The following is a 17,886-nucleotide window of genomic DNA, read 5'->3' on the forward strand; positions in this document are numbered from 1 at the left end:
TGGGCGTCCCTACATTTCCCTAACTCCTTACAGCTGGGTTAGGTATCTAACAACTAGATCAGTACCATGAACTTCAAGTGGAAGTGACGTTTGTCACTTCCAAGCCTGGATATATCAATGCCAAGTGCTTCCTCCCTTCCCCTCTCCACGGTGATTTGGAAGTATGATGCAGATGGCACAGCAATAAGATGGAAGCCCAGCCTCCAAAGTCTCTGCTTGGATGAGAGCTGCCAGGGAAAGCCTGCATCAACCTGTTACAAGCACAAATACATTTTTGTTACTGAAGCATAACAGTAACATTATCCTGACTCACATGGTCCCTGGGGAAAAGGGGGAAGCGATTCTGCTGTCCTTCTTACTGGAAAACTATGGACCGAAGAAAGACAATGACTACTCCTTCAGAAAGACTACCTTCCCCCTCGATGAGATCTGCAAAGACAGATGACATAGAAACACGGTGAAGCAAGATAATTTTGTATCTATTTGCCCAGTTCTCTGAGGTCCCCACCGATCTCCTGACCAATGCCATTTGTGACCAACTTTTCAGTAAACCTTACTATATTTACCTGGAATTGAGCCTGCACAGAATTCTGTGCTGACTTGGAAGAAGATGTGGCAATACCTCTGATGAAGCCATGAGTCTTAATCTGCTTAATGATTTCAAGACTGCCTTCTCATTTATTCGATTGATGTTGAAGACTTTCTATAGCAGTAGAGTGCCTCCAGGTTTCCAGGATCTTTTCGTCCAGTCCAGGTGCTTCAGAGAAATACCGACCTCCTGGCTCTAGGCCCCCAGGCTTTCAAAGTATCGCTAGAGAATTTAGCATTTAGTCAAAAGGACACTTCACTGTTACACAAATGAAAGCCAGTGGTAAACTAAAACAAATGAGATCTCAAAATCAATCCTTTTTATTTAAAACTAAGAACTTTAAGGACCTAATGATCAAGATGATGTTTTTGAACATCTGATTGGGCAATGTACTTGAAAGTGCTTTTCAGGGGAAAGAAAAATTTTTTTTTTTTTGCTACAGTGCACAGAAATGCTCTGTTCCTTGGCTTTAGACAAATGGAAAATACTCACCTTATTTTTTTGAGACTACTTAACCCCAATAACAATTTAGAATTACTATCATGCAGCCGGCTGTCTCATAGTCGCCTTTGTCTTTATCTACTAGAGCTGTGGTGCCTCCTCACTGCCTGCCTCTGTTTCAATAGTGTACAATCTGGTTATTATGTGAGTTTTATTTTTTTAAGCACCAAAACCCTGCTTTTAGCCCATGGATTTCTTTATTACCATCTAAGGAGCCCTGGCAGACTGGAGCCATTTTTCCCTTCGACAGACCTTTAAATGATTCTTCATGCTTTTGTCACATAATTAAAATTAGATTACTTTAACTCCCTGCTGGCTGGCCTGAGTGGGGGCCCTTGTAAAGCCTCCAGCTGGCGGAGGGGCCATTGAAAAGGTGGAATATGGTCCAAACACACTCAGCCGCTGCCTTCCCCCACCCCCAGCCAGGAGCCATTGTGTGCCTTGCCAGTTAGACAAGATTTACCCCGAGTTTATCAATGGCTGCTTATTTTCTAAGGGCTGGATTTTCTTTTCAAAAGACTTGGAGTCAGGGATTGGTATGTTTGTTTCTAAAGAGCTGGAGCTCTTCTAGTCCCCATTTTCCAGCCCCCAGAGAGCTCCCCTCTTAGTGCTTTGCCTGGTGGCTCAGCCAAAATGGACCAGAAAGAACAAGCCCGTGAGCGCATATACTGTCATACACGTTGGTGTCCAAACATTTGCTTGGTTTCCCCGCTAAGGCCGAATGCAAAAATCCCTTCTCTCTTCTCTGGGCTGTTCTCCTTTAAACCTCCCCCTTCCCCTCTGTGATCAGGACTCTCCTTGGCTGCATTTCTAAGCACAGCCTCAATTGGGTTTCCACTTGGAACAGCAGTGAGAGCTCCCATCATGGTAGATCTACAAAACAGCTCTTCACAACACACCTACTCCTGCTGAATTTTTAACACCTGCGGCTTCTCGCTTCTCCTCCATTTCCTCCCCAAGACAGAGAGGCAGGACAAGTGAAGTCCAGTGTTACTATCCATCAAGGAATCTCAGCTCTGTCTGCTAAAAGAACAGCTCTGGGTCACTCTTGGCATTTTCTCTAGCCAAAGACCTCCTCCCAGCCTTTCCCTGGATCATTTCATCCATCCGTCTCTCTGCCTGCCTTTCACTCGTCCACTTTCTATTATACAGCCCAGCCAAGAGAGACGGTTTGAACTTGATCAGATGTGGACTAGACTCCTGTGTTAAACACTTACTAGAGCTGTGACCTAGAGTGAGTGACTTAATGTCTCTGAATTTTATTTTCTTATGATAAAATTAGGGATAATAATACCACCACCTTATTACTGAAGTTAACAGAATTTCTTCTTCAAAACTAAGCTCTGATTAAAACGTGTGGTGCCCTTAAGAAAGAATCTTCAATTTCCAGAATTTCATTTCTTAGTGGAAAACTACCAATACTTCACAAAAAGTCATCTGCTAACATTCACACAAGTGTGCTTGTAGGAATGTCTTGAGATCACAAGAAACCAGCTTTGTTCTGGTCATTGTGTCCTCATTTTATATCATCCAAGAAAATAACTCTCACAATTAGAGGGAATATGACAAAACATCCAGCAAAAACCAATATTCCTATTTTTAAGTGGTACATTTGTGGTCCAATTCCTGTTTTGAGTTGTTATCAGGGTTGCTACAGAAATTTCTTTAAAGACAGACATACTGAGAAGAATGTCAAGAAACTTATTTTTAAGTACTTTAAGGTTTTGATGTAAGAAAAAAGAATACATCAAAGGCAAGAAGGTGATAAAAACAATGACAGCAGTAGAAAGAGTTCTAAATCATCAATGAACAGCTCTGAAACAGGACAATCGAAGGGGGAGAATTAAGTCAAATTTATAACTTTCCTAATTTGTAACTACTGAGAAAGCACAGTAATGCACTGTTTCTGTGATATAAAACAATACTTTCTAAAAATCCAACCTGTTCTAGAATTTCTTATCCCTTTCAATTACTTCTTTGTTTTGAGGTCTTATTTAAAACAAAATGGAATTCCCTGACAGCCCGGTGGTTGGGACTCATGGCCGAGGCCCGGGGTTCAATCCCTTGTCAGGAAACTAAAATCCCACAAGCTTTGCAGCCTGGACAAAAACAAAAAGAAAGAAAGGGAAAAACATGAAACAAAATATTCACCTGTAAAAGCTGGGAAGCCTTTATCCTGCATTTCCTTATCAGATGGGTTGTCACCTACAGGAATTCTTATGGAATGGGATACAAGAATAAATTTTGATCATTTTATTTATCATTTGGAAGCAAGAAGCACAGCCATGGGTGAACATATTCAGATTCAGTAGAGAATCTTGGTTAATCAAAAAGTGGCATGATACAATAAGTAATTGATGGAAAGTTCACAAAGGATAATTTAGTGTATGCTAAAGGTGATATTTCAAATAAATGGGGAAATTTCAAGCTATTCAATAAATGGTATTAGGACAAGAAGGTAATCACCTGGAAAAAAATTAAATAAACCCACATTACATTTCTTGAACCAAAATAAATTCCAGATAGAAAACATATTTAAATAAAACCATAGAGTATTAAAGAAAACAAAAATGTTTTAAATAATTATGCAGTGGCAAAAGCTTTTCTGACTCAGAACACAGAAATTATAAAAAGATATATTTAACCATGTAAAAATTTTAAATTCTGCACATCAAAGAAAAAACAAAAAATGCAAGACAACCACCACACCAAAACGTAACTACAACCCATATCACAGATGTGGAGATAACATCTTTCTAACAGAAAGACTTTAAAAATGGCTCTTAAGTACATAAAAATAGTCTTAACCTTACTCGTATTAAACAAAATGCAAAATAAAACCATAATAAGACACAGAATGACATGTCAGTGAAAAGTCAACAGTACTTCTTAATTCTTACACTCAGAGGAACCACCTGGAGATGGGCTTAACCTGCAGAATCTGATAGATCAAGTCTGCAGTGACGTCTGAGAGTTTGCATTCCTAACAGGCTCCCTCCTGACAGCAGCCCACTAACCACACCCTGAGCAGCATGCATTGCTGGTGGGCCTGTATATTTATATTAGCAGGCTGGAAGCAATTTGGTAACAGCTTTCAAAATAAAAAGTGCACAGGCTGTCAGCAATTATACTTTAGTCATTCACAGGGGAACCTGGGATGCAACTGAATATGCAGATGAGAGAAAACCATATAATCCAGATACAATCCATGCAATTGAATATGCAAATGGAAAAAAGAATAAGGCTGATACTGATGCAGAGAAATCTCCAAGATACTTTAACTTGATAAAGAAGTTTCAGAAAAGAAAAACCACCTACATGTGTCTGTGTGTGTGTGTTATTGAATGGGCTGAAGACATCTGAGTGTTTTTTCCATCCTCACCACCTGTCCAAAAGCACTCTGTGATCTAGTTCTTCTGTCTCAGATAGTTTCCATAACTTTTTCAAACTTGCTTGGTAACACACAAGCATGCAGAGTGCTATTTGCTTTCCATGGAATTCTCTGCTCCACCACTGTGGGCAGACGGTCACAACTTTCTGTTTTTTGATTGTCCGAATACGAATCCTCAGACATGCATTGTTTTCCCTCCAGCTCCACGAGACACACTTCAAGCTCTCCAAGTAGACTCCTTGAAGTCCCTCTCAGGTTTAAGGGGTGGTAAGGCAGAATCTTGTATCTTGTTTAAACTGCTATTTCTGGAGCCTCTGCCACTTGCTTCATTGAAATAGAATGTAGCTAGAGATCGTATTGTTGCTGCTGTTATTTAGTTGCTAAATCCAGTCCTACTCTTTGGTAACTCCATGGATTGTAGCCTGCCAGGCTCCTCTTTCCATGGGGATTCTCCAGGCAAGAATACTGGAGTGGGTTGCCATTTCTTTCTCCAGGGATCTTCCTGACCCAGGGACTAAACCCAGGTCTTCTGCACTGGCAGGCAGATTCTTTACCATCTGAGCCACCAGGGAAGCCCCTGCTGCTGTTACTGCTGCTGCTAAATCACACATCAGTCATGTCTGACTCTGTGCAACCCCATAGACGGCAGCCCACCAGGCTCCGCCATCCCTGGGATTCTCCAGGCAAGAGTACTGGAGTGGGTTGCCATTGCCTTCTCCAAGGGAAGCCCCTAAGAGATCCTATTACATAGACTCTAATCATGTTAAAGACTACAAATCTGTAGCCTAGGCCAAGTCTGGCAGTGTAGATATTTGGATTCTTTTTGTTTTTATTTTGTTTTGTTAAAAAAATTTCCCAACCTCACTGAGAGAAATTGACACATAATACTGTATAAATTTAAGGTATACAACATGTTGAGTTGATACCGTTATAAATTGCAAATGATGGCCACAGCAGTACTGGGTACCACCTCCAAACCATCATACCATTACACTTCTTTTTCATGCTAAGCATATTTAATATGTACTCTCCGTGACATGCAAGTATAGGATACAGAATTATTACCTACAATCACCACGCTGTCCATTAGATCCCCGAATTGTTAATCTTCTAACTCCAAGTTCACACCATTTGAGCAATGTATCCCCATTCTCCCACCCCCTCACCTCCTAGTGACCACCACCTCTACTCTGTTTCTCTAAATTTGCCTTTTTTGAGATTTCACAAGAGATGTGAAATTTTGTTTGACTCTCAGAGTCTTGGCCATTATTCTCTAACCAAAAGATTTTACATGAACTTCCAGATTTCTGAAAATCTGAAAGATCTGCCAATAAATTGCCTGCATTCCTCCTTTGAAAGATTTAGCTGGAGCTAAGCTATGGCTGGGGCTTCCCTGGTGGCTCAGATGGTAAAGAATCTGCCTGCAATGCAGACTCAGGTTTGACTCCTAGGTCAGGAAGATCCCTGGGAAAGGGAAAGGCTATCCCCTCCTCAGTTCAGTTCAGTTCAGTCGCTCAGTCGTGTCTGACTCTTTGTGACCCCATGAATTGCAGCACGCCAGGCCTCCCTTTCCATCACCAACTCCCAGAGTTCACTCAAACTCATGTCCATCGAGTCGATGATGCCATCCAGCCATCTCATCCTCTGTCGTCCCCTTCTCCTCTTGCCCCCAATCCCTCCCAGCATCAGAGTCTTTTCCAATGAGTCAACTCTTCGCATGAGGTGGCCAAAGTACTGGAGTTTCAGCTTTAGCATCATTCCTTCCAAAGAACACCCAGGGCTGATCTCCTTTAGAATGGACTGGTTCGATCTCCTTGCTGTTCAAGGGACTCTCAAGAGTCTTCTCCAACACCACAGTTCAAAAGCATCAATTCTTCGGCGCTCAGCTTTCTTCACAGTCCACCTCTCACATCTATACATGACCACAGGAAAAACCATAGCCTTGACTAGATGGACCTTTGTTGGCAAAGTAATGTCTCTGCTTTTCAATATGCTATCTAGGCCTACCCACTCCATTATTCTTGCCTGGAGAATTCCATGGACAAAGGAGCCTGGCGGGCTATAGTCCATGAGGTCACAAAGAGTCGGACACAACTGAGCAAGCTTCACTTCACTTCACGCTGTGGCCATTCCTTTAGTGGGACCCACAGGGTGCCATGTTCCAACCATTTCCTTGTCTTGGGTTCACCCATTATTATACTGGAAGTGTAGTCTTTCTTCTACCCTTCTGTGTCTTTTCCAGGTGTACATTTTGGTGTGTGACACCCCCCACCCCATGCCACAGAGCACATTCCCAGTGCCAAAGCAAACCTGCAAAGCTCTGGAGCATCTTATCACTTCTTTGTAAAACACTTCCCCACACCGAATGTCTTTTCCCTCCCTCCACATCCACCAATTTAGTGCTTTCTTATTGCCCCAAATTATCTTTTCTGAAAGAAATAGATCAACTCATTCATTCACACTAAATTGTTAGTGATTTAATACATCTTTGGTGGGGGGGAATGTCCAAAAATGTTTAGCCTTTCCAAATGGTGACATACCAGCCAACCAGACACTTTGGATGAATGAGGGAATTTGGGGGCAGGAGACTAAGATCCTTCAAACCACACCTAGTGGACAGTTACTTCTCCACTTTACATCAGCCAGCTAAAATATTTGCCAACACCATCAGAAGGGCTGTTCCTTTTTGTTTCACTGCCTAGGGGGTTGCCAAGGAATCCCTACCCTAGTTGGTTCTTCCTGGGAGAAATATTTATGTAATTCATTCCTATTCTGAGATGGGGCGCCCTGTGTGTTTTAGCCTACCAGAAGCTTAATATATGCCAACAGTGCAGTATGGCTCTAGACAGGCACACACACATGCATACATGTGCACACACATAGACACACACACACTTGAACATAAACTTAGCCATGTCATCCACAGATAAAACATAAGCAGTAGCTTCCCTGAAACCTTAACCCACCTCTGGGGATTTGTACCGCTCATTCTGAGAGTCCACATTTTGAGAAGAACGCTGATAGGTTATGAGCTTTCTGATGAAAGAAACCAGGAGAGGGATGATGTTGGAACCACACCAGTAATAAGAGAAGGTTTAAAGAAAGACTCAGTGGCTGTCTTCAAAGGTTTGAAGGGCTGTCACCGACAGGGAGCCAGATGGATTAGGTTGTTGTCATGCCAAGGAACAAACTAAGACCAGTGGAGAGATGCTAAGGATGAGAGTGGGAGGCGATTTTGGCTCTGGAAAGAAATTTTAACAGCTACTAGATAGAGATTACAGGAAAATGACTTTCCCTTTCACTAAAAATATCCCAGGAGAGGCTGTCTGACCATCTGTTTGGAATGCTATAGAAAGAAACCTTACAATAGTTGGTGGCCTGACTTGAGTTTGCTGGGACTTTTGATACCAAATCCCACTTTTTGTGTGATTCTGCTTGCATTTCACAGAGAACATATCATCCACAAATGCAGGAAAATGCCTCTACCTATTCCTTTGGAATTTCAGTATAGTCATTCAGGTCCAATTACATCAATGTTCTCTTTCAGACCCAGCATCTGGGATTTCTATAATTTCACCTTCATGACCCTTGGATGTGCAGCCTTTGTGTTCCTGTTGTCAGTAAGCCTGTGAAATGGATTTTTGCTCAGTGGGTCTTTCCTAAGCATGCTTGCAAAGCAGATGATGTGGCCAATTGTTTATTTTATGGACAACCTTTTTTCTGTCCCCAGAACATGCTAACATATCTATGACTCACATTCACAGGACAGAAGGATTGTTCTGGCTTGTGTTTTTACTTCTTTTGGCCAATTGGAGAGATATTTATAAACATTTATTGATTTGGATTCATAAGCCAAAGCAGGGGGGCAAAATCTTGCTGGGCTGGTTGCTATGGTAACTAGCATTTCACACGTGTACTCACCAGCCAGCAGTGAGGGCTCAGAACAAAACCCACAGCCTACCTGTAGCTTCCAACTGCGTATTTGCTCCTTTTACATTTCTAACACCATTGATAGGATGTATAAAATAGATAACTAAGGAGAACATGCCATATAGCACAGGGAAGTATACTTAGCGCTGTGTGGTGACCTAAACGGGAAGAAAATTCAAAATATGTGTAAGCTGATTCATTTCACTGTACAGAAGAAACTAAAACAACATTGTAAACCAACTATACATCAATAAAAATTAAGAAAAATTTTATGTAGTAAGGCTACATTTTTAATTCTGTCTACTAAAATAGGGGACGACAGAGGATGAGATGGCTGGATGGCATCACTGACTCGATGGACGTGAGTCTGGGTGAACTCTGGGAGTTGGTGATGGACAGGGAGGCCTGGCATGCTGTGACTCATGGGGTCGCAGAGAGTCGGACATGACTGAGCGACTGAACTGAACTAAAATATTCACCGTCTCTTCATAGATGTACAGGGACACTTCTGTCATATATAAAGTCTCCTCACATGTGTGTTGTTCCAAGGCTGTCTTTGTTGGTTCCCACACAAACACCATGGGACTTCCCAGGTGGCTCAGTGGTCAAGAACCCACCTGCCAATGCAGGAGACTCAGGAGACGGGGATTTGATCCCTGGGTCAGGAAGATCCCCTGAAAGAGGAAATGGCAACCCACTTTAGTATTCTTGCTTGGAAAACTCCATGGATGGAGCAGCCTGGCAGATTGCAGTCCGTGGGGTCGCAAAGCATTGGACACAACTGAACGACTGAGCTCACTTGCTTGCACACAGATACCATTCTTTAAAAATCATTGATAGAAATGTTCTCTTAAATCAAATGCTTTTTAATCAAAAAAGAAAGAAAATCAGTTTTTCTCTTCCACAGTGCCGTGTGATAGCATATTGCACTGAAATAGAAAAAAAATTGTTTTTATTCATCCTTGAGAAGAATAATTGATTCTGTACCTCTCTTGGGGACATTTTCCAGATTTGTGACTTCTAATCCACTTGATTGTCGAGAATTTAAAAGCTTCTACCTCAGTTCTCTGCCCTGTGTTGCAGTTGATTTGTAAGTTTGGGTTGTATTTTTTATCAAAGAATTTACAGCTGGAATCAAGGACCACAAATATAAAGCAGCAGACAGACAACTTAAGAAAAACACAATTAAACGAGATATTAGGGAACACAGAGGGTGACAGAAGCAAAGCATGCTGGGTGGAGCACAAGAGCTGCAGAATCAGACAGAACTAATTTGACCCAAGTGTTGCCTTGAGTAAACAACTTCATTTTTCTGGAACCCTCTGAAATGAGAATCGTATCTTCCCATAGGGTTGTCTTAAGGATCAAATGTCAGATTTACACAAAGTGCCTAAAATAATGTCAGACCCAAAGCAAGCACCCAAGTAATAAGAATTATTATTTTTGTGTTGGGCTAATTTATTGAGATAATAAATTATGTTTTGTTTTTGCCAGAAAATATCCAGGTTTTATGATGCAGTGGAGCTTATATAATTTTTAGTCCTGTTTTTAAAAACATGATGAAAACTTATGAATATAGAATCAGGTATAAGGAAGAACTATTCATGCAAATTCAAGCAGACAAAAGCCCCCAAAGTGGCACATTTTATTATTTAATCACCTGACACATGTCTGTAATATTTCTTCCTACACTTTCTGACTATACACTCTTTGATTGCCTCTTCATACAACATTGGTTTTGTAACACATTCTCTGAAGCAAATACGGAGATAACTCAGTCATTCTTCCAACAGGGTTAATTGAAATTTGCTTTTTGTTATTGATAGCTGGGATGCATAAAACATGTGACTTCACATTGGTTATACTTGCTGTTTATAATACTGTCACAGGCTTATGTCTTACAAATACAGGGATTATGATCAATTTTATTTTATGTGATTCCCATAAAATAGGAAGAAAATAAAAGAAAAATAGAAAATATCGTGCATATATAACTGTATGTATAGCATTGCAGGGTATATTCTAGAAAGCCCCTGTTTCGATTAGGCATCCATGAAAATGGAATAGTTGGTGTATATTTTTCTCCTTAATATTCAGTTCCAATATCTATGTTGTCAGCACCAAGAAGAGGTAACCTATCATAGCTTTTCAGGTCGGGGTAGGAACACATGAGCTAAGTTGCTTCAGTTGTGTCCTACTCTTTGCAACCCTATGGACTGTAGCCCATCAGGCTCCTCTGTCCATGGGATTCTCCAGGCAAGAATATTGGAGTGGGATGCCATGACTTCTTGGTAAAGAGCAGATGAGGAGACTAGTCTTTCCTCTGTGGGATTTTCTTCTATTACTCCTAAAACCTGACCATTTCCTCCTACTGACAAGAAAAGGAGAAAATGGCTCTATGGCAGAATCGATTTTATACCATGACAAAATGTGTGTATGTCCATATAAATGTTTTCCATATGGGATGTGCCCATGTGCAACCACACTGTTTAAGTAGATGAGACAATAACAAGACAGGTTTCGTATGCATATATGCAGGTATGTAAAAATCCTATTAAAGATTCATTAGAGATGGTGAAATACAACTGTTCTATGAGATCACATCAGAGTCAAGGTGATCTTTGTTTAAAAGATGCTAATCAAGGTTGCACGAGAACTACTGTAGGCTTTTTAGGGGATAATAGGAGAAATCAGAGATAGACGAGACCATTTAGGTGATTCAGCACTTCAAGCTCTTGACGGAGAAGATTTGCCTGGTGCCCTACATTCACTTATTCTTCTCCCAGGTAAGTTATAACAGATTCAAGAAACCAGGCTGCCATCAGCTCCTCAGGAGTTTCTCTTTTGTGGAATTAAGACCTCTGGCCTTTTCCACTCTGGTTTAATTCTGTTGTTGCCTCCTGGATATACAGTGAAATTCCTGAGCCTTTAAAAGTCCTTTCAGAATATCTTCAAGGAAAGAAGGAGGGGGACTTCCCTGGTGGTCCAGTGGCTAATACTCCACAGTCCCAATGCAGAGGACCTGAGTTCAATCCCTGGTCAGGGAACTAGATCCCACAGGCTGCAACTAAGACCCGGTACAGCCATATATATATATATATATATATATATATATTTTTTTTTTTTTTAAAGGAAAGAACAGAGGGAGAGAGTGTGAGTTTCTTTATAAGAAACTTTGGACCAAATGACACTCCCCCATACACAACCAGCTCACTATTGACCTAAACCATAGACTATCACAGAGCCCTTCCCACTTGCCATAAGGACCAATAAAGAGAGCATGCCAGGTCTCATAAGAGGATAGTTAGCTTGACAGGAGAGGCCATAAATAAGTAATTCACTCCCAGGTCCGATTTCTTTTGTTTAGTTTAAGTGTCCCAGCGCTACCTTGCTGTTTTATTAATGCAAGTGTCTCATTTCCATTCTCAGTTTCAAAGCCGATGGAATTGAAAATAAAAAAACAAACCCCAAACCAGACCCCTATATCTGTCAGTAGGCCAGTCCATCAATCTCCCCATAAAAAGTATGTCAATTTGGTATACTAAAGACAAAAACTCTAGCGGCATTGTCTCTAGTTTGATTGTTCGGGACGCATATTTCCTATCCTATCTTGGTTTGCTATATCAGTGCTGCCGTACAACGAGAAACCATACCTGGCTGACTGTAAAGCGGACTCTACCAATCTGTGTGATCAGCTGGTTAAGGAAAATTGGCTCTCATTCTCTAGGATGGATCATGAAAATGAACTCCAGACATGACTGAGTGATGGTAGAGGAACTCGGGAGAATACTGCCCACAGGCAAATGCCAACATTGAACTGAGTAAGCTGAGGACCTGGAAGAGATCCATAGAAGCTCAAAACTGGAAGGAGTTATAGAGATGGTCTAGTCCTATCTCCTATAGGCAAGAAAACAGAGGTCTAGGCAATTCAAATAAGTTCTCTGACACTGGCATGAATTGGGAGCAAAGACAAGAATAAAATCTAGTCCTTCTGACTCCAAGCTAACAGTATAACCTGAGGTTCTTAAACAGAATGATCTAACCCTGGGAATATAAATTCACCTTCTGGGGACTTCTCTGGTGGTTCAGTGGTTAGGGCTTTGCCTTCCAATGCAGGGGATACAGGTTTGATTCCTGGTCGGGAAGCTAGGACCCCACGTGCCCCATGGCTAAAAAAAACCCCAGAACATAAATATGGTAGCAAATTCAATAAAAACTTTAAAAGTTGTCCACATCAAAAAATATATTCACATGCTAGGAAATACCCAAAGCTGTAGCATAACTATGCCACTTCTTTTAAATCTTAAATACTGCCTTAAGATGGGCTTCCCTGGTAGCTCAGATGGTACAGAATCTGTCTGCAATGCAGGACAATTCAATTCCTGGGTTCAATTCCTGGGTAGGGAAGATCCCCTGGAGAAGGGAATGAATACCCACTCCAGTATTCTTGCCTGGAGGATTCCATGCACAGGGGAGCCTAGCTGGCTACAGCCCATGGGGTTGCAAAGAGTCAGACATGACTGAGTGACCAACACACTTAAGATAGGTAACTTAATATTTATTTTAAAATGGGCATGTATTTATTTTGCATAAAAACAGGGAGGAGAAAGCAAAATTTCCATGAATTTTTAAAAAGAACCCAAATATCACAGGATGTTTACGCTTGGGGCAGATTCTCAGAAAGAATGTGTTGCCACTGCTCAGGGCACATAGTGGGCTGTTAATCAGCATTGCTTTATCTCTCACTGGCTCAAACACCCAGGAAGTCCCTTCAAGAACCATTTTTGGCTAATTTCTTTCGTTCTGGCCATTTTCCCCTTCTCTGCCCCTACATAAGCAAGTACAAGTGACTCAAGCCCATATATACTAGATTCTGGTTGGTTTCTTTCTTCTTCGATGGGGGTGGGGGGGCATCAATGTCTATGACATATGTTGAAACTTCAATCATTTCCGTACTTCTCTGCCATATTCTTTTTGAACTATAAGTTCAATTTAGCATGGCTAAGTTTGGGAGGGAATAAGTTTATATATTTTTAATCTTCTCAATTTTGCATAGTGCTTTTTCTTAGTTAGATAACAAAGATATTACTCAAATTCATATCTACTTGTTTTTCTTTATTCCAATTTACTATCAGTCCTATGTTTCAAAGAGTAAACACAAATTTTCCCCTTCACTGAGTTTCCCTCCTGTGCTGCTGAAATTGCTGTTATATTAATAGTTAAATCACCTGTGGTATGAAACATCTATTTTCTGAAAGTATAAACTGAAAGAGTGAACACTGTTTACACCTCTTATCAAACCTCTTGAGATTTGTTCAGAAGAATGGCTAGGTTTAGTTAGGTAGATATTCCTGATTTGTTTCTGTCCAGAGAAACAGACGACAAGCCTTATCATCTATATAGCTCTTCACACTGATGTCTCCAGTTCGTTACCACTTATTTTATCCGTGTAGTATACTTTCCCACATGCCTTTAGACCCCTTCCTATGCAGCAGCAGAACATATTTCCCTGTTATTTGATTAGAAGTTTAGTCAGGTGAATTGCTATGGCCAGTGGTATCTAACAGATGTGACATTGGCAGAAACTTAAAATGTGCTTTCATATATCTGCTTGCTCTCTTATGTCTCTGCCATAACATAAGATCATTCTCAAAGCCTGCTATACCCAGGAGGAGGATGAGAGACAGATGGAGCAGAGTCACCTCCCGTCAGCTCCAGATGTCTGGGTGGGTCCAGCCAAAACCAGTATTTGGTTATTGCATTTGAGAACCTTGAAGATATCATTCTATTGGCTTCCATTCTTTTGTTGAAAAATCAACTGTTACTTTTATTGTTTCCCACCTGGTTATTGCAAGATTTTTTTTTCTCTCTTATTTTTCACATTTAACTGTGATGTGCTTAGACATGGTTTTCTTTATTTTTCCTGAGGGTTTCTTAAATCTGTGGCTTGATGTCTTTCAGGGTTCTTGGTTTCTTGTTGTTCATTTTTATTCTCAGCCACTGTCTTTTCATGTATTGCTTCTGCCCCATTACCTCTTTCCTCTTCTTGTAGAACTGCAATAATACAAGGACTAATGTTTTCACTGTATGTCCTGTCTCTTATATTCTTATGGGTATTTTCCACTTTTTGTTATTATGCTGTTGCTCTGGGATTTGGCATGGATATTTTCTTGTGATTTATCTTCCACTTATTAAGTCTCTTTTCACTTGACTCTAATCTGCTAATAAACTCATCCATTGAGTTCTTAATTTCAGCTATTGTATTTTTTTACTTCTAAAGTTATCATTTGATTCTTTTTATGTTTTCCATTCATCTGTCAAAATTCTTATCTGATTTTTAAAAATGTTCTGAACTTTCTAAACCTCATCTGATACTCCATTTTCTACAGATTTATTTCTATTTTAAATGATTTCTCTTGCGTTTTTTCCATATCATGTTGGATCCTCATGTGACTGGTCAGGTTTATTGAGTGTGAACATCAGTTGATCTCAGATGATATTATTTTCCTCTAGAGACATATTTGCTTCTAACAGGCTAAGGCACTTGCAATCCCAGGTCACCTGAATCCAACCAAAGATTGAGATTATTCAAAACTGGTCAAAAAAAAAAAAAACAAAAAAAAAACTGGTCCATTTCTGGTTTACCCTACTCTAAAGATATAATTCTTCTGGGTCCCAAAGCTTAGGTGAGGGTTCCCGAGGTATTGCTCATCCTTAGCAGACCAGGATCTTCATTTTTTGTCTTCCTAGATTAGTGAGTCAGTGGAGAGCTTTTCTTTTTTATTTATTTTGGTTTTGGGTCTTGTTGCCGTGCACGGGCTTTCTCTATTTGTGGCGAGCAGGGTCCACTCTCTAGCTGTGGTGCACGGGCTTCTCACTGCAGCGGTGCTTCTTTGTTGACGAGCACGGACTCTAGGCATGCAGGCTTCAGTAGCTGCCGCATGGGAGCTCCAGAGCATGGGCTCAGTAGTTGTGCTGCATGGGCTTAGTTGCTCCCTGGCCCTGGACCAGGGTTGAACCCCGTGTCCCCTGCATTGCAAGGCAGATTCTTAACCACTGGACCACCAGGGAAGCCCTGGAGAGATTTTCTTAAACTCTCAGCTGCCTTTTCTGAAATTAACAGCTGCCTCCAAGAGAAAGTTGTTACAAATACTGAGCTTAGTTTTCTGAGTTTCCTTTTTTCCCCTTCCTTTTTTGTCATGGCTCTAACTTCGAGTTTCTTGTCTATGACACCTGGGCATTTCCCTTTCTATCAAGCAATGTGATGTATTATATTTTATTGTTGGTATTTTCTTATGATTTAACATGGACAGAGGAGCCTGGTAGGCTGCAGTCCATGGGGTTGTTAAGAATCAGACACAACTGAGTGACTTCACTTTCACTTTTCACTTTCACGCACTGGAGAGGGAAATGGCAACCCACTCCAGTGTTCTTGCCTGGAGAATCCCAGGGACGGGGGAGCCTGGTGGGCTGTCATCTCTGGGGTCGCACAGAGTCGGACACGACTGAAGCGACTTAGCAGCAGCAGCAGCAGTCATTAAAAGCGTGAAATCAAACCATCTGGATTCTAATCCCAGCTCTGCCACATATTGGCTATGTGACCAGGAGCAAGCTACCTATGTTCTTTGAACATCAGTTCCTTCATTTGTAAAATATGAGTAATAATAATACAGACCTCATATGAGGATTAAGAGGATTAATAGAAGTGGAGTGTCTACAGCAGTATGTGGCAGATATTAAAAGTTCAATAAGTTATTAGCTGTTATTGTTCTCACTATTATTCTCATGATCATCACCACCATTATCATCCCATGCATTTCCATGTGTTTATACCAAAAATAAAGCCCCTTTTTAATGGAAATGCAATATATTTTCTTTTTAATCCCCAAACAGTATCACCCTGCCATCTGCCATACAAAATAAGATTCCCTCCTCTCTAAGCTCAAGTAGGCTCAGAAGATGCAAATCAACTTTAAATTTAGACTGTGTAAACTATAATCAGCAAGTGCAAAGTGTTTCAAGGGCGATTTATATATTTTCAAACTAATTATAAATAATGTGTATTATCTTCTCTCTCTCTTTGAATGGTCTGAATCATGGCTTCTCTACATCAGGGCGAATATTTGAAAGGAGGGACTTGCAGATTAGTGATACCACCAATGGCTCAACTATCAAAACATGCTTTGAATTGACTACCCGATTGTGAATCCCCTACAGACAGACGTCCCCAGACCTGTGAAGGCACAGCAAGAATGAATCAAGTGGAGGATAATGAGGGAGGCTTTGTAGCAAAGTCTACTGAATGACTCCTTGACATTCTCCGATCTCTGACATGACAGACATATGGTGTTTATCAATAAATAAAAAGGATATAATTATGTTGAGGCTGAAGCATTCAGGGCTTGGTAACATTTGGTAAGCTGGAAGGCTGTCTGACCTGCTCTTTATCCTGACAGGTAGAATAAAATAAAGTATCTCCATAAAAATCTATTCATAGTACACAACAATCTTTGGTTGTCTTTCGCTTCCTCAAAGAAGCAGTGGGGTCATGCTCTAATTTGTGCCCATGAATGTATGTTAATATATTATTTAAATGACACTCCAAGATAGTCACAATGAGTCATTACAGCTTTCAATGCACAGCTCCTTATATCTCCAGTCTGAAGGTCAGGGCTTTTCGTGGCGTGTGCTTAGGGTAAGATCTTTGCTATCATCCATAATTTATTTTTATGATCACAGCTCCTACTCAGTCTTTAGGAAATCTCATTGGTTCAACCTTCAATCTGTCTTGGGAATCTTGCCCTTTTCCTTCCTTCTTTAGTTTTTTATTTGACTACACCCGGTCTTAGTTGCAGCACACAGGATCTACTTCCCTGACCAGGGCTCAAACCCTGGTCCCCTGCACTGGGAGCGTGGAGTCTTAACCACTGGACCACCAAGAACGTCCCCCATTCCCCCCAGTTTTGCCACCACCATAGTCTGTGCCCCTTCACCTCTCACCTTGATGATTATGAAAAAAAAAAAAAAAACGTGAAAGTGAAGTCGCTCACTTTCCAACTCTTGTCCAACTCTTTGTGACCCCTGTGGACTGTGGCCTGCCAGGCTCCTCCATCCATGGGATTTTCCAGGCAAGAATATTGGAGTGGGTTGCCATTTCCTTCTCCAGGGGAATCTTCCCGACCCAGGGATTGAACCTGGGTCTCCCTCAATGCAGGCAGGCTCTTTACCATCCGAGCCACCAGGGAATCCCTTGAATGATTATGATCACCTCTTAATAGTCTTCAGCTAACATTTAGAGTGATGTCACATCACACCCCCACACAAAATCCTGCAATGACTCCAAAGTCCTTACAACGGCTTCCTAGGCCCTGTGATCCAGACCCCCATATTTTTCTTCTACCACTCCCTTTACTCCAGCTGATCGGTCCCTTGCTGTTCCTCAATATTTTAGACACTGTCCCTCAGCCTGGAATAC

Source organism: Bubalus kerabau, chromosome 3 (genome assembly GCF_029407905.1).
Source record: "Bubalus kerabau isolate K-KA32 ecotype Philippines breed swamp buffalo chromosome 3, PCC_UOA_SB_1v2, whole genome shotgun sequence".
NCBI lineage: Eukaryota > Metazoa > Chordata > Mammalia > Artiodactyla > Bovidae > Bubalus > Bubalus kerabau.